The 25,926-nt window shown below is 45.2% G+C and overlaps 1 long non-coding RNA gene across 3 annotated transcripts; it reads right to left on the reverse strand.

Moving 5' to 3' along the window:
• Nucleotides 1–1,436: 1,436 nt before the first annotated feature.
• LOC121485377 lies at nt 1,437–24,599 on the reverse strand. 3 transcript variants are annotated; one of them, XR_005986258.1, is made up of 4 exons: nt 24,294–24,599; nt 4,546–4,728; nt 2,749–4,117; nt 1,437–2,198 (listed from the first exon to the last, which is right to left on the reverse strand). It is a non-coding gene; the product is annotated as an uncharacterized LOC121485377 (long non-coding RNA). The 3 variants fall into 3 exon arrangements; XR_005986257.1 differs by having other exon boundaries at nt 1,437–4,409; nt 24,294–24,596; XR_005986256.1 differs by having other exon boundaries at nt 1,437–4,117; nt 24,294–24,595.
• Between the last annotated feature and the right edge of the window lie 1,327 nt (nt 24,600–25,926).

Consider the following 25,926-nt stretch of genomic DNA (forward strand, 5'->3'; position numbering starts at 1 on the left):
ACTGGCAGCCTGGCCCCGGGGACCCTGTGTGCACAGCTGCTGCAGAGAGATGTGCTCTGTTGGGCACAATGCTGCTTCCCCCTGCGTGTCAGCACCCAGCTCCACGGTGCCCTCCAGCCTCCATGCAGGTCCCCACTCCTCAGAGACACCTGCCCCAGGGACATCATATGGGCCATTCCTACACTGCAGCTGCCTGCCTGGAGCTGTCCAGGATCCTGGAGGTTCTGAGGGGTGTGTGTGTGTGTGTGTGTGTGAAGCCCCTGCACACATGCGATATCTGAGGTTGAGGGAATTTGAGACTCATTCAGTGAATACTTATTTTACATTCAAGGATTCATGCTAAGACTCCATATCAAATAAGCGAGGGTTCCTGTTGTATTGAATCCCTCTTCTTAATCTTCCTGCCTGCGCAGTGCTAGAGTGACCCACCCACACCTTCTGCCCACACCCCTGCAGCTCCTCCCACTCAGAGGAAAGTGTTTATTGCAGACTTGGCCACAGGAACATACACGCCAGAAATCTCTATTCCCAAAATTCGCCCTATGTCATTTTCAAGAACCCGGGGAATCTGAGAAACATTTCCCAAAATAGTATAATTCTACTGATTCCACCAGTAGGACAGATCGTTGCCACATTGCGGTTTACAGGAGCTTTGCGAATCAGTCCTCTTTATCCTAACCTGTAAAACTAAAGCAAAGAATTCCAAGTGTCCATTCATGGATGAAACGATAAAGATAATGTGGTATGTCTGTAAAATGGAATGTTTTTCAGCTATTTTAAATAATGATTAAAGGATTTTATTTCTTTGGCAGAGAGAAAGCTCGAGTGGGGAGAGGGGGAGAAGGAGAAGGAGAAGGAGACTCCCCTCTGAGCAGGGAGCCCACACAGTGGTGGATCCCAGGACCCCAGGATCATGACCCAAGCCAAAGGCAGATGCTTCACCGACTCAGCCACCCAGGTGCCCCAGAATATTATTCAGTTATTTAAAGGAAGGATATTTGGGGGCACCTGGTGGCTCAGTTGGTTAAATGTCTAACTCGTGATTTCAGCTCAGGTCATGATCTCGGAATCTTGAAATTGAGCCCCACATTGGGCTCTGTGCTCAGCTCAGCTCAGCTCAGCTCGGAGTCTGCTTGAGATTCTCTCCCTGTCTCCCTCTGCCCTTCGCCCTGCATGGGGAACCAGCTGCGGAGCTTCTCTAGTCCTGGGCACCCTGGGGACACGTGAAGACCTGAGTTGGCACACTGCCTCTTGACTACATTGTCTCCAGATACAGCTCCTCCACTCCCCCTCCTTGAGTCAATAGCCTAGTCTTTTACCCTTTGAAGTTAAAGTGTTTTTCTCTGCTTCCCAAAGTTAATCATGCCTATAGCCAATCTGCTAGCTCTCTTAATAAAGCTGGAAGTGACAAAGCAATGGGTCTGAGTCCATTTTTGTGTGTGTGTGTTCCAATAAAATTTATTTACAAAGACAGGCAGTAGGACAGATTGGGCCAAAGGACTATAATTTGCCAACCTCTGTCCATGTCCTTGATGACACTTAGTAAATGACCTAGTTGATCGAGGGGAATGTGGTCCATTCTGCGCCACTGCGAGCTGGAAACCTCTAAGGTCTGCTGCTTTGCTGAGTCGTACATGGGTGTAGAACAGGACAGTATGTATGGGAACTGCCAACCAGGTGGTGGGTGCAGGGCAGAATGTGAGGAGGACACTGGAATAGGCTGAGCCTCCTTCTTCCTAAGCAGCATCAACAGATCTATGCCAGATCAGGCCCAACCCTCCTACCCCATACACACATGGTCCCTGGGTGGGCACTGTCCTTACTGGACCCTTACGAGCCCTTATGCTGTGGTCTGACCACCAGCCCTTCCCTGGTGATGGCCCAATTGTAGCTCTTTGGCGGCGAGTCCAATGCTTCTTCAACCCGTGCCTCCAGGTTCTCTCGGGTAATGGAAATTTTTGCTTCCTCCTGCAGCTGCAGCACTTCCTGCTCCTTGAGCTGCGCCCAGGCCTGGGCCTCTCGGGCCCGCCGGGCTTCTTCCTCTGCCTGCCGCTGCTGCTGCTCCCGCGCCTCCTGCCGCAGCCTCAGCGTCTGAGTCCAGGTCTCGGATGAAAATTCAGTGAGATTCTGAGTCTTTCTTCATATGTTCACATCCAACTATCCTGGCTCTGTGGCACCCCTGCTTACACGTGCTCCCTCTAAATAAATAAATAAGTTAATCAATCAATTAATTAATTAATTAAAAGGAGGAAATCTTGCCAATTGTGACACCATATATAGACCTTCAGAACAATATGATAAATGAAATAATTTAGAGAAAGCCAAATACAATATGACCTCACTTATATGTGGATCATAAAAACAAAAATAAAAAAAAAAAAGTTCACAGATACAGAGAATAAACACGTGGTTGCCAGAAGCAGAGTGGGATGGGAAACGTAATGGTGAAGATCCTCAAAAGGTACAAACACCTGATTATAATAGAAGAAAGGTCTTGGGGATGTAATGCACAGCATGAGGACTACAGTTAATCACACTTTTTAGCATATTTGAAAGTTGCTAAGAGAGTAGATCTTAACAGTTCTTATCACAGAAAAATAAATTTTGTAATGTGTGGTAACAGGTATTAACTAGGCTTTCTGTTCAATACTAGTTCTGTTGTACCAGAAACTACAATAACATTGTGTGTCAATTATATCACAATTTAAAAAACGAAACCAAAAGATGGCATCAGTTATGTAGAGGTACCTTGAATCCTAGAGACAAAAATACTACTTGTGGTTTTGAGCCCCCCTCAAAATATAGCAGAAAAGGATCATAGTTCAATATGGTAATAGCCACTATTCGCCATCCTCCCACAGTGGGGACTTCAGACAAGGGTGTAATCGCAGATTCTGTTCTTCTTTGGTCCAGCTGGATCAACCACTCACAGGCTTGTTTCACTAAGGTACAGGCCGAGTCCATAAAGCTGCTGGCACGTGCTGAGCCGATGATCACAGGAAGGCTAGCACAACGTCTAGAGAGCTACATGGAGGAAGTCTTCAGGGAGAAAATGACCCAGAGGCTTAACTCTTCACGACCTCACCACACAATAAAGAGAAATGAAATATCCCTCCATGAGTGAAAGGCTGGGGAGACCCACCCTCCCTATTCACACCCACCTGCCCCCAATCCTGGACCAGCCAGTGTGCCTGAAGCCTGGGGACCCATCATGCAGGGCTCCGGGGGCCACATGAGGGACTCTGTGCCTTATTTGATGGGGCCACTAGAAGTCTGTAAAGAGACTGGTTTTGGATTGATTGATTTTCCAGAAGTGACATGATCTATCTTACATGATGCTGTTCTAGTGGTATCGCTCTGCTTACCAGGTGGAGAGGGCCCCAGAGAGGAGACAGTGGAAACTGAGTGCGGTAGGCAGAAGAGTTACACCCAGAGATGTCCATGCCTGCTCCCCAGCCTGTGAATGCGTGACTGGACATGGCAATGGGGAATTAAAGGTGTTAATTTGGCCCTTATATGGGGAGATTATCAGAGCACTTGGGTGTTGAGCTCATGGTTGAGGGCTCCTGGGATGGAGCCATGTGTCAGGCGCTGCCCCCAGTGGAAAGTCGGCTTGGGATTCTCTCTCTCCTTCTGCCTCTGCTCCCTTACTCCGCATCCTCATGCCCATGCTCTCTCCCTCTCTCGCTCTCCTAAATAAATGAATGAATGAATGAATGAATGAATGAATAATAAAAAAATAAATAATTTTGGGTGATCATTGGCTATATCATTGGCTTCTGATCTATGAAACTCTAGGATTCACAAATTGTGCTGACAAGATGCATGGACCAGAGTGAGGCCCCAGCTGGAGCAACACCTTTCTGTCCTGCAGCCTGTGGTGGCCGCAGCCCTGCTGGTGGCCAGAACAGCCTGGATGTTGCAGCTACAGAGTCACAGAGTCACTGGTTGGGGCACATTCACCACCCACATCCTTCGGTCTTGCTTGTATTCTGTGTGCCGTCAAGATTACTGGCATGTCTGTGCTTCACGGGCCCAACTACAAAGACAGTAGTAATCCAACCTACATTTTGTCCCAAGGATCTTTTGTTTCCTTTCCTCGTGGAGCTTGAAGATCCTAAAAGAACAAAACCAAAAGAAACACAAATCAAGGTCCACCACCACCAGGGGAGCGACAGAAGCAAACACTCCTGTAGTCAGAAGACTCATCCCTCCTTCTCCCTGTAAACACCATCTGTCTTCACACAATCAGGAAGGAGAACAGGAACCAGTAACATCTGTGGGGGTGACCCCAGTCCATGTGCCGCCTCCCGGCACACAGCTGCCAGCTCACAGAGTCAGTGGTGGCTCCTCCTTGAAGCCCTGTGACCAACCACGTCCTCCGGAACCCTTGGGCTCATGATGGGATCCTGCACAGATGGAAAGATACAGCTGACAGGGCAGTGCCAGGGCCAAGGGAACATGGTCAGGTTTCTCTGGTGACCAGCAAACCAGAAAAACGTTTGGGCTCAGATTTTGAACACAGCCCACCTCCAGGGCACCTACCTGACTCTGGGGGTCCTAGTGTACAATGTTCCTTCTGATGAGTGGAATTCAGTCTAGGCTTCTGGGACCCCACTGGCAGGGGTCATACCCCGAGAGACTGGAAGCATCATCTGGACCAAAGAGTCATGCTGACAACGGACCCTCAGCTGCCTTCTTTCTGTTGATGATGTTCACTTGTCGCTTCTGAAACAAAGTTTAAAGGTTTGGATTTTCCTGTCAACTAATTCATGGAAACACTGGAACAGTGAATGAATTATCCTATTTCCTCCACCACAGTTAGCTATGAGGAACATCCACTGCACTGCTTCACCCAGAACTCTCGCTTTTGATCAAAAATATTATCACTCCTGTTTTGGAACAGCCCCTGCTGTGTTGAAAGTATCTCCCACTGACGGGTTTCCTGATAATACAGCAATCAGAACTCCCAGGACAAACTTCACCGGCCACAGAGTTCTGGAAAGGCATCCATCGAGCCCCCCATGTCCCCACACACACTTGAAAAGTCCATCCATTGGGTCGTCTGAGTGGCCCTGACCATTAAGCATTTGACTTTTGATTTCAGCTCAGGTCATGATCTCAGGGTCGTGGGATCCAGCCCCACGTCAGGCTCCATATACAGCAGGGAGTCTGCTTTAGATTCTCTCCCTCTCCCTCTGTCCCTTCACACTGCCTCACTACTTACTTTCGTGAGCTCTCTCCTTAAAATAAACTAAAAAAGTAAAAGAAAAGGAAGAAAAGTGCATTCAGAATGCAAGCCCTCACTGCTCTTTCTGAAGCTTTGAGCTTGTTCAACACAGAGGGAATATTGATTCCAGTTTGTGACCTGGGAAACTGAGTATTTTAGGGGAAAACACTTGGGGGAAAATTTACCAAAGAGCTACCTTTTGGACATGAAATGTTGAAATGCTTATTAGATCTCAGCTCTTCTGACACTTGTTCTGTGGGGTCCTCACTTGCTTTGCCCATGCTGATGGGGTAATTTCTCTCAGTCTCCCCCACGTGTTATTTCCCCAGTCTTTTGGTCCACTCTAAATAACATCTTCTCACTATTCTCAATATTTTCCAAATTCTTAAACCTTTAAATGCCCCTGAGTGATTACCTAGAAACCACAGAGCTCCTGTCGTGCACTTTCTTCTAGCCCTCACCAATCATATTGTCATTATTTGTTTCCATGTGTTACCAAAAAAAGTATTCCAACACTCATTAGGACAGTGAGGCACACTTTGTTGAGGCAGCCTACTACAGTGAGTTTGCAGTGGGGGAGACAGATTGGACTCCACTTCAAAAACAAGAAGAGCGGGATCCCTGGGTGGTGCAGCGGTTCGGCGCCTGCCTTTGGCCCAGGGCGCGATCCTGGAGACCCGGGATCGAATCCCACATCGGGCTCCCGGTGCATGGAGCCTGCTTCTCCCTCTGCCTGTGTCTCTGCCTCTCTCTCTCTCTCTCTGTAACTATCATAAATAAATAATAATAAAAAAAATTAAAAAAAAAAAAAACAAGAAGAGTGGGGAATTAGAGCCAAGGGGCAGCACCGAGTGATGGTCAGTGGATGGAAAGTTACCAGGAAGGTAGAGTAATTCTTGCTAAACTGACCCAACAGGGCTTTTACTGAAGACAGGCCAGAGTGATCACAGACTACCTATGGGATGCTGGGACATGAGGAATTTGGTCAGATAGCAAGGGTGGAGGATTCTGGCTCACCTGACTTAGCAGGTTTCTCGTTCAGTCTGAACCTGAAGCACATGGTCAGGCCTAGTCAAGGAAGAGACTCAGAGAACCTGACGAAAGTCTGTCCAGGAGAGAATCTTCGTTGGGAGTTTTCCTCTACCATGTACCATTCACCACTAAATCATGGTGTTCAGAGAGACAGAGAGAGAAGGAGAGAAAAACAGAGAAAGGGACCAACTGAGAGGCACCTGGATGGTGCAGATAAGTGCCCAACTCAAAAAAAAAAAAAAGTGCCCAACTCGTGGCTTTGGCTAAGGTTACAATCTCAGGGTTGTGAGATAGAGCCCCATGTTGGGCTCCCCACTCAGCATGGAGTCTGCTGGAGATTCTCTCTTCCTCTCTCTCTCCCCTATCCTCTCAAATAAATAAGTAAATATTTAAAAAAAGAAAGGGGGCAGCCTGGGTGGCTCCGTGGTTTAGCGCCGCCTTCAGTCCAGGGCATGATCCTGGAGACCCAGGACTGAGTCCCACATCAGGCTCCCTGCATGGAGCCTGCCTCTCCCTGTGCCTGTGCCTGTGCCTGTGCCTGTCTCTCTCTCTCTCTCTCTCTCTCTCTCTCTCTCCCTCTGTCTCTCATGAATAAATAAATAAATATCTTTTTAAAAGTAAATAAAAATTTAAAAAGAAAGGGATCTATTGATATATTGATAAAAGTCTTTGAGGACTTATCACAGAGATACGAAAGAGATTGTAAACGTTATCAGGAGATGACCACAAAACCTATGCCAATGTATTTACAAATGTGGATGAATGAACAGTTCTCTAGATAAATGTAAATTACCTAAACTGACCTCAGAACAAAATGGATAATATGAGTAGAGCAATAACCATTAAAGAAATTAAAATGAGAGCCGCTAATTAGCCTCCACCAAAAAAAACAATATCAGGACCCAATGGTTTTATGGGTGAGTTAATAAATCTTCAAGTAAAAATAATCCTCAACAAATCCCTACAGGGAATAAAAAGTAGTAAAAGGAGATCATTCCCAATTCGGTTTATGAGGCTAGAAAACCAGGCAAGAAATTATAGGCCGATTTCACTTACAAATACATGTACAAAATCAAAGGAAACATTAGAAAACCAAGTGCAGAATTAATAATAAAAAAACGTAGAAACAAAAAAGTTACCATGACCAATAGGATATCTATCAGGAATGCAAGTGTGTTTTTTTAAAAAAGTGGAGGTGTTCAGCTGGGTGGCACAGTTGGTTAAGTATCTGACTCTTGATTTCAGCTCAAGTCATGATCTCAGGGTCATCAGATCAAGCCCCACTTTGGGTCCACACTGGGCGTGGAGCCTCCTTCATATTCTCTCTCTCTACCTCTGCCCCCTCCGCTGCTGCACTCATTCTCTCTCTACAAAGCAAAAAAAAGATTGCAGATGTGTTTCAATATCAGAATGTAGCAATCCACATCAACAGTATAAAGGAGAAAAAAGAAAAAAAAAACAGTATAAAGGAGAAAATTACTTACCTCCATAGATTTAATAAAATTTTTTTTTTTATTTATGATAGTCACAGAGAGATAGAGAGAGAGGCAGAGACACAGGCAGAGGGAGACACAGGCTCCATGCACAGGGAGCCCGATGTGGGATTCGATCCCAGATCTCCAGGATCGCGCCCTGGGCCAAAGGCAGGTGCCAAACCGCTGCGCCACCCAGGGATCCCATAAAATTATTTTTTAAAAAAATTTTTTAATAAAATTATTTGATAAAAGTCAACCCTAACTCTAAAAAAATATAAAAATCCTTTGACACGCAGAGGAAACTGGGAAAGGGGCACATTCACATCCTCCTAGGCTGCCTAAAGACTAAAGTAGCCGGGATCAGTCCCGCGCATACCACCTGGCACCCGTCAGGCACTAAACAAATGGGTGCATCTCCCCAAGCACTTCTCTTTCACACACCCCATCTTTGTTCCCGGATTCATGGTTGATTTCCTCAGTTGTATCTTCCAGATCATTTATTTTTTTCATCAGTTACAGTCCAGTTATTTAACAGACACATTCCATTTGTGTGTGTGTGCGTGTGTGTGTGTGTGTGTATTTCTGGGAAGTCTTTTTTCAGTTGACTGCACCCTTTCCATGGGAGTTCATCAGCCATCTGCCTGAATCCCTGGGTGTCAGAAGGATGTTGAGAAGTTTCCATCTACGCTTTTACACGAGGTTTCCAACACTCACGGGTTCCATTTCTACCTCGGGTGGTTGCTCCGGGACCTGCCTCCGCTGGCTCTCCTCAGATGTGTGTGCACTGGCCACCTACTTTCTCCTCCATTCCCCGCTTTTCCTATCTCCTTATGGATTCTTCTCAAATGTTATGATTCTTGGTTGTAAAGCACATGTTTAGTAGAATTCGGTTGATTATCATGAGTGTAGGCTCAAGGTTTGCTCAGTATTTGTAGGAATCTATACTGGAGCTTTTCCTACTTAACAGCAAAAACCTACAAACTTTTTCTTGTTTTCCTCTTGAGTATTGGAGATATTCAAAGTAATTGCTTATACCAGCTGTGCTGGGTGTGGAGAGCAATAATTTAAAGAAAAGCCCTCACTCTGTGTCTTCACTCAGCTTAAGGAAGAAGAGAACCCGCACCCCACCATTCCTGTGTTCCCAGCCAGCCCCACCGCCAACCCACCCCACTTGCAGCTGCATTGTGCAAAATATGCCCCATCCCTACAGTTCATTTTTTTCACACCCTATCTTCTTAAAAACCATATATTTCATTTTGAGTGTTTTTGACATTCATAAAAATGAAATTACATTGGATTTTCTGCTACATGCTCTGTTCAGTCAAAATTATGTTCCCCATAGCATCTGGGTGACTCAATTGGTTGAGCATCTGCCTTGGGCTCAGGTCCAGATCCTGGGGTCCTGGGATTAAGTCCCGCATCGGGCTCCCTGCTGAGCAGGGAGTCTGCTTCTCCAATTCCTGCTCCCCCTGCTTGTACTTGCTTGCTCTCTCTCTCTCTCTCTCTCTCTCTCTCTCTGCCAAATAAATAGATAAAATATTTTTTAAAAAACTATGTTCCCCAGAATCACTCTTGCAGGTGCCTCGATGTGAGTTGGGCATTTTCATTGCTATATGGTTCCCATTGAATGAACTTATTGGCACATTCTCTTTCCCTCCTATTGGCTACTTGTGAACATTTGGGATTTTTAAAAAATGTTTTCTTTTGTTGTATCAATACTGCCTCTACGAATGTTCCTCTGTACATGTCTGCTAGCACACATGCACACAGACACACACACACACACACACACACACACACATTCCTGGGGGTAACAATTTCAGCCTTTCTCTTGCGTTGCCTTTTCCTTGTTGCATTGTAAGGGTCTTTATATATTCTGGATGTCATTCTTTGCCAGCCATGTGTTCTACCCTTCTTCCAGTCTGGCTGGTCTTTGTTCTTTCCTTAGAGTGTCCTCTCTTAAGTAGATACTAATTTTTATATAGTGGAAATCATTTCTTCTACCTTTGCATTAGTGCATTTTCACCCTACTTTAGAATATTTTCCCAAGGCCGTGTGTGTGAGACCGGTTTTTCAGAATCATTTTTGAGAAAAATGCCTCCTTTGCACACCTTACCTGACAAACAATCTCCTTTATGAAGTTTCTCTGTCCGTGTAGGAGGGGTGCCTGAGTTTGTATTCCCTTCGCCAGTGGAGACACAGCACCAGTTTGAAACAGTGTGGCTCTTGGTGGTCCATCTTGACACCTAGCAGGGCAGTTGCCACCTCATTACTCTTCTTTGAGGCCCTCTGTTACGCTATTTAACTTTAGAATTGGCTTGCCCACTTAAAGAAAGCAACTACAATGCTATTGGAGATTCATAATTGTCCAGATAATTTGGGGAGAACAGCTATTCCACCCAACTAAGTCCTCCCTTTACTGATACTCTCTGGTATCTCTTCCTTTCTTTTCTGTTATTTGTCATCTGTTACCTATTGCTAATTCACAGCCAAGCTTTCACATTCAGCTAAGTTTCCTGCTCTAAATAAAGAATAAATCTGTTTCTTCTCAGATTGCCATTACAAATATTATTTAAAATCACATGTGCGGGGCGCATGTGAGTGGCTCAATCTGTTGGGCATCTGCCTTAGGCTGGGGTCATGATCGCACGACTCCCTTCAGCCGCTCTGTGCCTCCATTGGGTTCCCTGCTCCGTGGGGAGCCTGCTTCTCCTTCTCCCTCTGCTGCTCCCCCTGCTGTGCTCTCTCACTCTCTCTTGCTCACTCTCTTTCTCAAATAAACAAATAAAATCTTTTTTAAGAAATCACAGGTGCTCTTATAAAGCCATGCCATTGAGCCTCACACATGGTGAGGCATTCATGGTAAACTTCAGTTTTGATTCTGATAATTTGTCAGGTTCTTCTGAGTTGTTGATCTAGGCAGCGATCCCACCTGTGAATTAGGACACTGTTTCTGCATTTTTCCTTCTCAAGCCATTCCTTTTCTGTTTCTGTCTTGCTGTATGGCAAGTCCCCCTAAACACCCTTCCTGGAGATGGCAGTCCCCGAGCCTTGCCCCCTGATCTTAATACCACGTTTGCTGTAACATTTTGGAGATACCCTATATCAGATGAAGGTAATTCCTTTTAATTTCAGGTTTACTGAGTTTTACCACCAATGGAACTAGAATATTAGGTAGAGGCATTTGGTTTTTTTTAATGCATCTTCAAAGAACTCACATGGTTTTCCTCCTTTAAACCATTAATGCCATGAATGACACTGATTTTCTACTGTGAAACTACTATATTCCTAGAATAAACCCTACATTTCCATGCACATTATCTTTTTCATTCATTTCTGCATTGTGTCTCCGAGTCCTGAAGGATGTTTGTATGTGCTGACTTGGGCCTGGTATTTTCCTTGCTGTATTTTTTCTGGTTTGGGGGTCAAAGTTACTGTACCCCACAGTAAGAGCTGGGGACATGTTTTCTCTTTCTCTTTTCTGGAGGAGTATGCGTCAGATTAGAACGGAGTCATGAATGTTTAAAAATCTCTCCTACCAGTTGAAACAGTTCCAAAATAGTGAAACTCAGTTTGTTGGATGTCTCATACGGCTATTCATGCTTTTCTTCCATTTTGACCCAGTTTGGTCCTTTTTTGTAGGTAATCACTCCACAAATGAATACCAAAGCTTCAAATCAAAATGTTCATCATCTCTTTCAAGGCCATTGTCTTTTTTTTCCCTTTTTGATTCCTAACATTGCTTCTTGCACATTGGTTCTTTTTTTTTTTTTTCCTGATCACGCGGTCAGAAGAACCATATCTAGAGTTTTGTATTTCTTGCTCACCTCTTACGTTCTTTTTCCTTTGACTTCGTTCCTTCTCTTACTTCAACCAGTGGATCATTATCTCAGAAACAACCAACCTTTCATCCTTTCCTATTAAGCAATTTAGTGTTTTAAATTTGCTCAGAAGCCCACCTCAGTTGCATCCTATGTGTTCTAAAGAAAGCTGTTTTGTTTTGTTTTTAAGTAGGCTCCATGGCCAGTGTGGAGCCCAATGGTGGGCTTAATCTAGGAGCCTAAGATCAAGATCTGAGCTGGAATCAAGTGTCGCCTAACCCACAGAGCCACCCAGGTGTCCCTACGGAAAGTATTTTTACTTTTAGTTCTACAAATTTTGAAATGGCCGTTATAATTTCTCCTTCAAGCACAAGTTTTTTAAGGTTAAAAATATTGGAACAAAAAGTACCTATGTATCACTATGATATGTATAAAAATGACAAGGTTATCTGAAGCTTCTCACAAAATATTGTCATGATAAATCCTCTATTTGGCCAGCTTACGTGTATGATAAAGAACAGGGTTTTTTGAAGTGTTTCACAAAATATTGAAACTGAAAATACCTACATTTTGCCAAAATATGTATAAACAAGACGACAAGGTTTTTCTTTATATACAGGCCAAGCTGCTTGCACTGCTCCAATATTCTATACCCTTCTTGTGTAGCTTGCCCTCTGATTACTGAGAGACATGGGCTTAAATCTTCACAAAAAGAGTGGATTCCAAGTGGCTTTTTCAAGAGAGGTACTTACCTACTCCATGTTTTCCCCCTGAAGGCTGCAAAAATTCTATAGTGAAATGAGAGCCATCAAAAGTTACTGAATTTTTGTTTCTTACAGCAATATATAGTTTTCCCTCACACTTTTTTTTTTTTACATTTTATTTATTTATTCATGAGAGACACACAAAGAGAGGGGCAGAGACACAGGAAGAGGGAGATGCAGGCCCCATACAGGGAGCCCGATGTGGGACTCGATTCCGGTACTCCATTGCAGCATTTTACGTATATACAGGCCAAGCTGCTTGCACTGCTCCAATATTCTATACCCTTCTTGTGTAGCTTGCCCTCTGATTACTGAGAGACATGGGCTTAAATCTTCACAAAAAGAGTGGATTCCAAGTGGCTTTTTCAAGAGAGGTACTTACCTACTCCATGTTTTCCCCCTGAAGGCTGCAAAAATTCTATAGTGAAATGAGAGCCATCAAAAGTTACTGAATTTTTGTTTCTTACAGCAATATATAGTTTTCCTCACACTTTGTTTTTTTTTTTACATTTTATTTATTTATTCATGAGAGACACACAAAGAGAGGGGCAGAGACACAGGAAGAGGGAGATGCAGGCCCCATACAGGGAGCCCGATGTGGGACTCGATTCCGGGACTCCAGAATCACTCCCGGAGCCAAAGGCAGGGGCTCAACAGCTGAACAACCCAGGAGTCCACCTCACACTTTGTATTCCGTGAACTTGTTCTCCTAAGGCAAGGCAAAGAGTGTGTAGTATCCAGGGCCTTATTACATGACCAAGTGTGGTGAGGATCTAGGAAACTAAAATTCTTCTATTTTCATTGTAGATGGGTGAATTAGTAGAACCCCTCAGAGAGAGAATCTGGAAATATCTATTCTCATGAAGGATGCCCTTGCTCCAGGACCAGAAATAGCCTTCCTTGGTTTGGTAGGTTTATTTTTTTAAAGATTTTATTCATTTATTTCTGAGACACAGAGAGAGAGAGGGAGAGAAGAGAGACAGGCAGAGAGACAGCCAGAGGGAGAAGCAGGCTCCATGCAGGGAGCCCCATGTGGGACTTGATCCCGGGTCTCCAGGATCACACCCTGGGCTGAAGGCGGCACTAAACTGCTGAGCAACCCGGGCTGCCCAACTATTCTTATTTTGGGGCATGAATACATCTCCTAGGGAAACTCTTCAGCCCGTGTGGAAGAAAACATGTTCCAGGATGCGGAAATCTAGCTGTGATAGCCAAACCAGTGCTTTCAACTCTCAGCCTTTCAGGAGTGCAACGAGTTTACTCCTACAGTGGGATCCTAGCCAGCAGTTAAAGTGAAGGAGACTGACATGTAACAACAGGGATATATGTGGGGCACCTCGGGGGCTCAGTGGTTGAGCAGGGCTCAGGCCCTGTTCCCGAGCTTCTGGGAAAGAGTCCCCCATTAGGCTCCCCACAGGGAGACTGCTTCTTCCTCTACCTCTCTCTCTCCGTCTCTCATAAATAAATAAATAAATAAATAAATAAATAAATAAATAAAATCTCAATTTTTTAAAAGAGGATATACGTAAAAATGTGGCCAGAGGTTTTGAAACCTGTCATAAAGAATTGTCACAAAAAAATACCTACATTCAGCCAAGATATGTGTAAGAAAGAGGACTGGGTTTTCGAAGCCTTTCACAAAATCTTGTCACAAAAAAATGTCTATGTTAGACCAGGATACATGTATAAAAGAGGATATGGTTTCTGAAAGCCTGTCACACACAAAAATACTCACAAAAAATAACTAGGTTCAGCCAGGAAACGTGTAAAACAGAGGACAAGGTTTTGAAGTCTTTTTCACAAAATAGTATTAAAAATACATATGTTCAGCCAAGATATGTGGAAAAAAGAGGACATATTTTTTGAACTTTTCACAAAATATTGTCACGAAAGATACCTATATTTGGCCAGGATATGTGTAGAAAAGAAGATGGGTTTCTTTTTTTTTGTTGAAGCTTTTCACAAAATATTGGAACAAAAAGTACCTATGTATCACTATGATATGTATAAAAATGACAAGGTTATCTGAAGCTTCTCACAAAATATTGTCACGATAAATCCTGTATTTGGCCAGCTTGTGTGTGTGATAAAGAACAGGGTTTTTTGAAGTTTTTCACAAAATATTGAAACTGAAAATACCTACATTTTGCCAAAATATGTATAAACAAGAGGACAATGGGATCCCTGGGTGGCGCAGCGGTTTGGCGCCTGCCTTTGGCCCAGGGCGCGATCCTGGAGACCCGGGATCGAACCCCATGTCGGGCTCCCGGTGCCTGGAGCCTGCTTCTCCCTCTGCCTATGTCTTTGCCTCTCTTTCTCTCCCTGTGTGACTATCATAAATAAATAAACAAAAATTAAAAAAAAAAAACCAAAACAAGAGGACAAGGGGCTTTTTTCAACCCTCTCACAAGAAGCAATGTTAGGAGGCATAAGGGGAAAAAAAGACAATGGCTTTTGTTGAGATAAAAAAACATCCAATTGAGATGTTTGAGATAAAAAACATCCGATTGAGATGTTTGAGATAAAAAACATCCAAGATGTTTGAGATAAAGAACATCCAATTGAGTTGTTTGAGATAAAACACATCTGATTAAAAAAAAATCCGATTGAGATGTTTTAGATAAAAAACATCTGATTGAGATGTTTGAGATAAAAAACATCCGATTTCAAAAGAAAAAATATCCGATTTCAAACTTTATGGGATTATTTTTATTGGTGGAGTGATTTTCTTTTCATTTGTGGAGCCTATAAAAAGGCCACAGGGTCATTGATGACTCATATCAATTGTAAATTATTAGTAGTCATATGAATTTACCAATAAACTGATTTGTACTACTTTTAGGACCTATTTCAACCTATTTTCAGAGGGCTCACAAGCTTTACAAACGTAAAGGATAATTCTAAACTGGCACGACTCCTCCAGAAAAGAGACACCGAGAACTCGTCCCCAGCTCCTACTCTATAGCAGTGACTATTAAAGGCTGGTCTCGAGGCTTCACATCTTCCTTGGGACCGGAGCACACAAGGGGACACTGCCTATGTTCTGTAACAGGTCAGTTATGCTCAATATCAAACTGTGGTTCACAGAATTAATGGTGGAAGTTGTAGCTACCTTTGTCCTGGCCAAGATAAGAAGTTATGTTCCTGCATTGTTCGTGACATGGCCGGACAACCAATGGAAGCTCCTGGGTTGTTTCAAAAAGATGTGCCAGTTTATGGTGAAGAAGACCCTTATTTATGTCCTGAGTTCTCTTGCGTCCATTATACACAATCTAACTGTTGGAGAAGTCTTCATCAATAAGCTATATTACTGTCTACACAAAAAGATGGTTTCTGAGCCCACAGCTGTGGTTGTCGTTTAGCTACTCTTACACCTACTCACCCTGCATTCGTTGGGGGGATACTTGGCACCCGGAGGAGAGCAAAGGACTTTCCTCGCTTATCTCCTGCCACTGGGGGCTTCTGTGCACGCTCGGCTCTCTCCCCGAGCCTGGCCCATTCTATCCTCTCACAAACAACACTGGCTCACAACTGTGGGTGCAAACATTGATACTGAAACCCTAATGCTCAGCAGCCTGACATGGAGGCCGGAGACCAAAGTGCAAGCTGGTCTGATCCGCCTCCACGTCTGGATGTCGCATGAACTTGCAGCCTGTACCAACCGACACACAGCTCCGTTCTGCCACAGGTGTCACAAGGAAGCTTATTTCGCTGAACTCCACCCAGTGACACCATCTCTATGTGGCAAAGCTGGTTATTTATGCTGCATCCATCCTAATTGTTTCAGAAGAACTTGTACAAGCCTATGGTGTTACCTTCATCAATTGAGCCCCTCACCCCCACAGCCCCCAGAGCACATTTGGTTCTTCTTGAATCTGTGTCTCCCAGATTTCTTGTTTTTCTTTTCAAGATTTTATTTATTCATTAGACACACACACACACACACACACACAGAGAGAGAGAGAGAGAGAGAGAGAAGGCCAAGAAAATTAAGGCCATTGCACCTCAAGTTTAGCATTAGCACTAGTACCTACAGCCTTCTTAGCTTCACCAGCCACCTCAGGCCCCTGTGAACAGGCCTCTACCCTCCTTCAGTTACAGGAGAAACCACAGCACACCCTTGACCGAGAGTCCCATATTGGAATGAAACCAGAGCCTTAATAAACCTTCGTGTGCTTGCATCGGTGTCGCCTCCTTGGTGGTTTCTGGGATTCGCAATCTCGGGCACAACATTTGCGGGCAGTCCGGGTCCGGGAGGCCCCCAGGCCCGACCCGGAGGGTCCCACGCAGGGTGAGCGCGCTCAACTTTTCCACCTTCGCGCATATTCTCTGCGAGCTCTATACTGTATTTCTACCTGTCGGAGTTCCAGTGTGTGTTAGGTTGACACCGGCTTAGGCGGACGCGCTGGCGGGCCATGGCCTGGGGGTCTTGGGAGACGTCCCTTGTCCCCACCGGGAGGACGAAGTCCCCATCTGTGAGGAGGGCCGGCTGCCAGCCCTTCGGTTTACCTTCTGTTTGTCTCCGCGGCCGCCCTGGAACGTTTGTACCGTGTCCTTGTTAACTGTGTGTGCGCTTGTCTGTCTGGCCGCGTCTTTGTTAACTGTCGTAATGTCTGGGCCTTGGTGTGGACTGGGGACATAATGGGGCAGACACAAACCACCCCCCTGTCTCTTATGCTCTCCCACTCCTCCCACGTTAGGGAAAGAGCTCATCACCTGAGCACAGACATGCGGAGAGAAGACTTTCAAGCTTGCTGCATGTCAGAATGGCCAACCTTTGAGGTGGGGTGGCCCCTACAAGGAACTTTCCAGCTCCTATTATCTGACAGGTTAAGGCCGTGAACTTCAGGAATAAATCTGATGACCACCCTGACCAGGTGCCCTACATCCTGGCCGGGCAGGACATGATCGAGAATCCCCCTCCTTGGCTAAAACCATTTTCACCCCCCAAAGCAGGACGTACCAAGATTCTAGCCCTGCGAAAGGCTGAGAAGGACACTGACTCTAGGACCAAAAAGCCCTGACGCACACACTATCACTCCCGTCCCGGCCTCTTTCCCACAAGACCCTCCCTTCCTCAGCCCCTCTCAGCATCCACTTTGGGACCTGATGTTCCAAGCTTACAGGTTCCTCAATGCAACCAAGCCCAATCTTACCCGATCTTGTGGGCTCTGCTCTGACATCCAGCCTCTCTTCTATGAGGGAATTGCGATGTTCGGTCAGTACAACCTCCGGCCCTAATGCCTGGAGATGGCATCAAAAGACTCTAGGACTCACTTTCCAAGCAATGTCAGGCCAGGGGCTCTGTATAGGCACCCCATCACCCCAATACCAGTCCATATGTAATGAGACAAAATCTATATCTAGCCTAGACTACCACCTACCTCCTCAAGACGGTCGGTGGGCATGTTCTACAGGCCTAACCCCCTGTTATCTTGGTCAGATTCTAAATCTGACAAAGGGTTTCTGTGTGCTAGTTCAGCTACTTCCTACAATTATCTACCACTCAGATGAGCCGGTACCCACAGACGGATAGAGGAGAGCCCATCTCGGCTATCACCATCACTGTTGGGAATCGGGTTAGCAGGTGCATGGACAGGGATTGCTTCACTCGCCGTACCCAACTCCCACTATGACAGCCTCAGAGCAGCAGTCCATCTAGGCATAGAATGGTAGAAACCTCTATTTCCCACCTCCAAGACTCCCTAACATCTTTGTCTGAGGTTGTCCTTCAAAACAGAAGGAGATTAGACTTAGTCTCCTTACGACAAGGGGGGTTATGTGCTGCCTTAAACGAGGAATGTGGCTTCTTTACTGACCACTCAGGAATAGTCCGGGAATCTATGGCAAAAGTCAGAGAAGGTTTGGCTAGATGTAAACGGGAGCGAGAACAGCGACAAAGGTGGTTCGAATCCTGGTTCAATCATTCCCCCTGGCTCACGACCTTGCTGTCCACCCGAGCCGGGCCCCTCATTATCCTCCTTCTCCTTACCTTCGGGCCCTGCGTTATCAATAGATTAGTTACTTTTGTCCAAGACAGAGTCCGCACACTTCACATCATGGTACTCACACAGCAATACCAACCATGGACCTTGTTACTGAGACCAACCTGGACCCATGATTGGGTCCTTCCTTAGGTTCCTCTGAGAGGGGGAAATATGGAAGCCGAGAAAATTAAGGCCCTTCCACCTCAAGTTTAGCGTTAGCACAAGTACAGCCACCTTAGCCTCGGCAGCCATCTCAGGCCTCTGAGACCAAGGGCTGAACATTACCACACTTCAGTTATAGGAAAAACTGCAGAAGGCTCTTGATAGAAAGTCCCATATCACAATGAAAAAAAATTCCTCCACCCCTTCTGGAAATCCCCTGGACCAGCCCAAAAACCCAGCTGTAACCCACCTTTGGGGTCCAAGTCCCTGCTCCGCTGTGATGGGTATACTTGGACCCTAGCTCGAGCTTGCTAACAAAGCCTCGAGCACTGGCATCGGGGTTGGCTCCTTGGTGGTTTCTGGCACTTGCGATCTTGGGCACAACATTCAGCAGTCCTGACATGGAGGCCAGAGACCAATGTGCAAGTTGGTCCGATCCGCCTCCATGTCAGGATGTCACATGAACTTGCAGCCTGTACCAACCGACACACAGCTCCGTTCTGCCACAGTTGTCACAAGGAAGCTTATTTCGCTGAACTCCACCCAGTGACACCATCTCTATGTGGCAAAGCCAGTTACTTATGCTGCATCCATCCTAATTCATTCAGAAGAACTTCTACAAGCCTATGGTGTTACCTTCATCAATTGAGCTCCTCACCCCCACAGTCCCCAGAGCACATTTGGTTCTTCTTGAATCTGTGTCTCCTTGATTTCTTTCGGTTTTCTTTTCAAGATTTTATTTATTCACACACACAACACACACACACACGCACACACACACACACACACACACACAGAAAGAGAAAGAGGCAGAGACACGGACAGGCAGAGGGAGAAGCAGGCTCCATGCAGGGAGCCCCATGTGGGACTCGATCCCGGGTCTCCAGCATCACACCCTGGGCTGAAGGTGGCACTAAACTGCTGAGCCACCCGGGCTGCCCAACTATTCTTACTTTGGGGCATGAATACATCTCCTAGGGAAACTCTTCAGCCCGTGTGGAAGAAAACATGTTCCAGGATGCGGAAATCTAGCTGTGATAGCCAAACCAGTGGTTTCTTTTTTTTTTTTTTTTTAAGATTTTATTTATTTTTTCATAGAGACACAGAGAGAGAATGAGAAGCAGAGACACAGGCAGAGGGAGAAGCAGGCTCCATGCAGAGCCTGATGTGGGACTTGATCAAGGGTCTCCAGGATCACGCCCCAGGCTGCAGGCAGCACTAAACCGCTGCGCCAACTGGGCTGCCCCAACCACTGGTTTCAACTCGCAGCCTTTCAGGAGTGCACCGAGTTTACTCCTACGGTGGGATCCTAGCCAGCAGTTAAAGTGAAGGAGACTGACATGTAACAATAGGGATATATGTGGGGCACCTGTGTGGCTCAGTGGTTGAGCAGACGCTCAGGCCCTGTTCCCGAGCTTCTGGGAAAGAGTCCCCATTAGGCTCCCCACAGGGACACTGCATCTCCCTCTACCTCTCTCTCTCAGTCTCTCATAAATAAATAAATAAATAAATAAATAAATAAATAAATAAATAAAATCTCAATTTTTTAAAAGAGGATATACGTAAAAATGTGGCCAGAGGTTTTGAAACCTGTCACAAAGTATTGTCACAAAAAATATGTACGTTCGCCCAGGATATGTGTAAGAAAGAGGACTGGGGTTTCAAAGCCTTTCATAAAATCTTTTCACAAAAAAATGTCTATGTTAGACCTGGATACATGTATAAAGGAGGATATGGTTTCTGAAAGCCTGTCACACACAAAAATTGTCACAAAAAATAACTAGGTTCAGCCAGGAAACGTGTAAAACAGAGGACAAGGTTTTGAAGTCTTTTTCACAAAATAGTATTAAAAAAATACCTATGTTCAGCCAAGATATGTGGAAAAAAGAGGACAGGGTTTTGTGAACCCTTTCACAAAATATTGTCACAAAAGATACCTATATTTGGCCAGGATATGTGTAGAAAAGAAGAGGGATTTTTTTTGAAGCTTTTCACAAAATACTGGAACAAAAAGTACCTATGTATCACTATGATATGTATAAAAATGACCAGGTTATCTGAAGCTTCTCAGAAATATTGTCACGATAAATCCTGTATTTGGCCAGCTGGTGTGTGTGATAAAGAACAGGGTTTTTTGAAGTTTTTCACAAAATATTGAAACTGAAAATATTTTACATTTTGCCAAAATATGTATAAACAAGAGGACAAGGGTTTTTTTTCAACCCTCTCACAAGAAGGAATGTTAGGAGGCATAAGGGGAAAAAAAGACAATGGCTTTTGTTGAGATAAAAAAGCATCCAATTGAGATGTTTGAGATAAAAAACATCCCATTGAGCTGTTTGAGATAAAAAACATCTGATTGAAAAAAAAAATCCGATTGAGATATTTGAGTTAAAAAACATCTGATTGAGATGTTTGAGATAAAAAATATCTGATATGTTTGCGATAAAAATCATCCAAGATGTTTAAGATAAAGAACATCCAATTGAGATGTTTGAGATAAAAATCATACGATTTAAAAAAAATATATATCCGATTTCAAACTTTATGGGGTTATTTTTATTGGTGGACTGATTGTTTTTTCATTTGTGAAGCCTATAAAAAGGCCACAGGGTCTTGATGACTCATGTCAATTGTAAATTATTAGTAGTCGTATGAATTTACCAATAAACTGATTTGTACTACTTTTAGGACCTATTTCAACCTATTTTCAGAGGGCTCACAAGCTTTATAAACGTAAAGGATCATTCTAAACTGGCACGACTCCTCCAGAAAAGAGAGATCGAGAACTCGTCCCCAGCTCCTACTCTATAGCAGTGACTATTAAAGGCTGGTCTCGAGGCTTCACATCTTCCCGGGGACCGGAGCACACAAGGGGACACTGCCTATGTTCTGTAACAGGTCAGTTATGCTCAATATCAAACTGTGGTTCACAGAATTAATGGTGGAAGTTGTAGCTACCTTTGTCCTGGCCAAGATAAGAAGTTATGTTCCTGCATTGTTCGTGACATGGCCGGACAACCAATGGAAGCTCCTGGGTTGTTTCAAAAAGATGTGCCAGTTTATGGTGAAGAAGACCCTTATTTATGTCCTGAGTTCTCTTGCGTCCATTATACACAATCTAACTGTTGGAGAAGTCTTCCTCAATAAGCTATATTACTGTCTACACAAAAAGATGGTTTCTGAGCCCACAGCTGTGGTTGTCGTTTAGCTACTCTTACACCTACTCACCCTGCATTCGTTGGGGGGATACTTGGCACCCGGAGGAGAGCAAAGGACTTTCCTCGCTTATCTCCTGCCACTGGAGGCTTGTGTGCACGCTCGGCTCTCCCCGAGCCTGGCCCATTCTATCCTCTCACAAACAACACTGGCTCACAACTGTGGGTGCAAACATTGATACTGAAACCCTAATGCTCAGCAGCCTGACATGGAGGCCGGAGACCAATGTAGAAGTTGATCCTATCCGCTACCACGTCTGGATGTCGCATGAACTTGCAGCCTGTACCAACCGACACTCAGCTCCGTTCTGCCACAGTTGTCACAAGGAAGCTTATTTCGCTGAACTCCACCCAGTGACACCATCTCTATGTGGCAAAGCCGGTTATTTATGCTGCATCGATCCTAATTGTTTCAGAAGAACTTCTACAAGCCTATGGTGTTACCTTCATCAATTGAGCCCCTCACCCCCACAGCCCCCAGAGCACATTTGGTTCTTCTTGAATCTATGTCTCCCAGATTTCTTTTTTTCTTTTCAAGATTTTATTTATTCATCAGAGACAGAGAGAGAGAGAGAGAGAGAGAGAGAGAGAGTCAGTCAAAGACACATGCAGAGAGAGAAGCAGGCTCCATGCAGGGAGCCCAACGTGGGACTCGATCCCGGGTCTCCAGGATCACGCCCTGGGCCGAACGCGGGCGCTAAACAGCTGAGCTACCCGGGCTGCCCCCTTGATTTCAGTACAGTTTGGTTTTTTTTATTTGTTTGTTTGCGTGTTTGTTTTCGCAGCCTCGATTCTTTCTTGTTTCACATACTGAGCAAATAAAGTTCCTTTCAGGCAATGGCATGTCTGCAGCCTTACTGCTCCATTCTAGGCTGATTTCCTTCTAACCCTGTGTGGCTTAGGGTCTGTTGCAAGGCACCGAAGAAGAGGAGGGAAAACCAGATAGATAGAGAGCTCCATGGCTTGGCAGGGGTTGGGGAGGGATGGGTACGCAACCTGGGTGATATTTGCTGAATGGAGGATGGGGGTGGAGGTGGTTTCCAAGGCTGATGGTCTGGGACACGGCAGCCCAGGAGGCTCTGGGGATGTGTCCTCTTTCCCGGAGAAGTTCAAAGTCAGTCAAAGGGGATCCCTGGGTGGCGCAGCGCTTTGGCGCCTGCCTTTGGCCCAGGGCGTGATCCTGGAGACACGGAATCGAATCCCACGTCCGGCTCCCGGTGCATGGAGCCTGCTTCTCCCTCTCCCTCTGCCTGTCTCTCTCTCTCTCTCTCTCTCTCTCTCTCTCTCTCTCTGTGACTATCATAAATAAATAAAAATTAAAAAAAAATAACTATGGATGTTACAAAAAACTCCATAATAAAAAAGTCACAGAACTCTGAACTGGTTGAAAGCATCTCTACCACTTGTAAGGCATATATCCCAAATTTGACCAGGGTAGAGCCAGCCTCTTGAGGACTGAGCTGGGGGTAGGGACAGCTCCCCGCAAACTCATCTTCAAGGGACCCATGTTGGGATGGGTGATGGTGAAATTCAGAGGGCTCACGAGAACGTGCCCCTTGGTGTGGAGAAACCCTGCGGAGGGGAAAGGATTTAAGTGGAATGACCCTCCCCAGAGCACCTCGGAGGTCCTGAGGCTGCCCTGGAAGTTTGAGCCTGCCTCATTTGGATCTGTGCCCAGCATTGAGTTGGCTTCTACCTCTCCCTCTGCTCATTCCCCCTCTCGTGCCCTCTTTCTAACAAATAAATACATAAAATATTTTTAAAGATTATTTATGTATTACGAGAGACATGCTCAGAGGCAGAGGCTTAGGCAGAGGGAGAAGCAGGCTCCCCGTGGGAAGCCCGATTTGGGACTCCATCTCAGGATGCCAGGATCATGACATGAAGCCAAGGTAGACACTCAACCACTGAGCCACCCAGGCACTCATTAATAAATACAAGTTTTAATAAATATTTTAATAAATAAAAAATCAGTAAGGAGGGGGGCACTTGACAGGATGAGCACTGGGTGTTATACTATTGTTGGCAAATGGAAATCCAATAAAAAGGTATACAAAAAAATCAGTAAAATCAACAATGGGCAAAAATGTCAAAGAGACATTTCTCCAAAGGTATACAGTGGCCACCAAGCTTCTGAGGAAACGCTCAACATCGCTAATCATTACACAAAGCAAATCGAACACAAATATATATCAAGTCACACCCATCAGGATAGTCACCATCAACAACAATAAGCAAGGGATCCCTGGGTGGCGCAGCGGTTTGGCGCCTGCCTTTGGCCCAGGGCGCGATCCTGGAGACCCAGGATCGAATCCCACGTCGGGCTCCCGGTGCATGGGGCCTGCTTCTCCCTCTGCCTGTGTCTCTGCCTCTCTCTCTCTCTCTCTCTTTCTGTGTGTGACTTTCATAAATAAATAAAAATTTAAAAAAACAACAACAATAAGCAAAAGGACCCCAAACCCAAATACCATAAATTAATGTGTGTTGGTGAGGATCTGGAGAAATCAGAACCCTGGCAAATGTTAGTGAAAAAGTAAAATGGCACATCAGACATCAGCTTGGAACACGGTGCCGGGTTTCCTCCAAATTAAGAAATAGACTTACCGTGTGATGGAGCCATCTCCTTACTCATTTTACATCTGTAAGAACCGAAAGCCAACAGTACGAAGGGATCCCCGCTCATGCCTGTTCATCGCAGTGTTGTTCACAAGAGTCAAGATGTAGAAGCAGCCCCCGTGTCCACGCACAGAGGAACAGAGAAAGATCATGCGGCATCCAGCTCCAGTGGAACGAGCTGGAAGGATCCTAAGGAAGAAGTGAGTTCTGGACCCGCTGCCACAGGAAATGAGCAGGTCGCAGCAAGACAAATACCCTATGATTCCACTTGTATGTCCTGCCCGTCATAGTCAAATTTATAGAAACAGAAAGAAGACATGTGGGGCCGGTGGGGGCAGGGAGGAGCAAACAGGAAACTGTGGGTGCAGACTTTCTGTTACAAAATGAGCAGGTGCTAGAGATGCATTGTACGCCCCTGAGAATATTGATACCCCTGCTCATCTGTATCCTGGTTCCCAGTGAATGGTAGGGAATGTAATGTTATGAGTTTTTCCCCATAATTTTTCACAGATTTAAGGAAGAACTTGGGGTGAAGATCCCTGGGGCCCTTGAAACCTTCCTGCCTTCCAAGAGGAAGCTCTGGGTGTGACCAATACAAAGTGTTGGTGGGTGAGGTTCATTCTGTGTTCCCAGCCAGCCCGTTTCAGCCTCCCATGGCAGCTCATGGGGCTCTGAGCCCCTCCAGAGTCCATAACGGGGAAGAGGCTCGAGGCTCCAGGGATCTCAGGAGTTGAGGGGCCAAGGTGGGAGGAGAAGGGCTGAGCAGGGATGGAAAGATGGGTAGAGGAGCAGCTGTGTGGGAGGGGGGCAGATTGAGGGATTCAGGACAGCCAAAGAGTCTAAGATGTGACATTCAAAAAAAAGGAAGGAAAGAAAGAAATTAAGGAGGAAAGGAAGAAAGAAGAAGAAGAAAAGGGAGCGACCGGGTTGCTGAATACCTAGAGCATGAAACTCTTTCCTCAGGATGGTGGGCTCAGGCCCCAAGTAGAACTCATTAAAAAACAAAAACAAACAAACAAACAAACAAAAACAGGGATCCCTGGGTGGCTCGGCACTTTGGCGCCTGCCTTTGGCCCAAGGGATGGAGTCCCGCATCGGGCTCCTGGCATGGAGCCTGCTTCTCCCTCTGCCTCTGTCTCTGCCTCTCTCTCTCTCTCTGTCTCTCTCTCAAATAAATAAATAAATAAATAAATAAATAAATAAATAAATATTTTTTAAAGAGTTCTTAGGCTCAGTTGTTTAAGCGTCTAAGTCATGAAATCAGCCAGCTCAGGTCTTGGTCTCAGGGTTGTGTGTTCAAGCCCCCTGTGGGTGCTATGCTTACATGGAGCCTAATTTAAAATACTCTTTTAATATAAAAATAAAATAAATACGAATACTCATTAAAACTCAGCGGTTTAGCACCTGCCTTCAGCCCAGGGCATGATCCTGGAGTCCCAAGGTCGAGTTCCACGTCTGGCTCCCTGCATGGAGCCTGCTTCTCCCTCTGCCTATGTCTCTGCCTCTGTGTGTGTGTGTGTGTCTCATGAATAAAAAAATAAAATCTTTAAAAATAATAATAATAATAAATAAAATGAGGGGAGGGCTGGATGGCTCAGCAGTTGGGCATCTGCCTTTGGCT

This window comes from Vulpes lagopus, chromosome 2 (genome assembly GCF_018345385.1).
Source record: "Vulpes lagopus strain Blue_001 chromosome 2, ASM1834538v1, whole genome shotgun sequence".
Lineage (NCBI taxonomy): Eukaryota > Metazoa > Chordata > Mammalia > Carnivora > Canidae > Vulpes > Vulpes lagopus.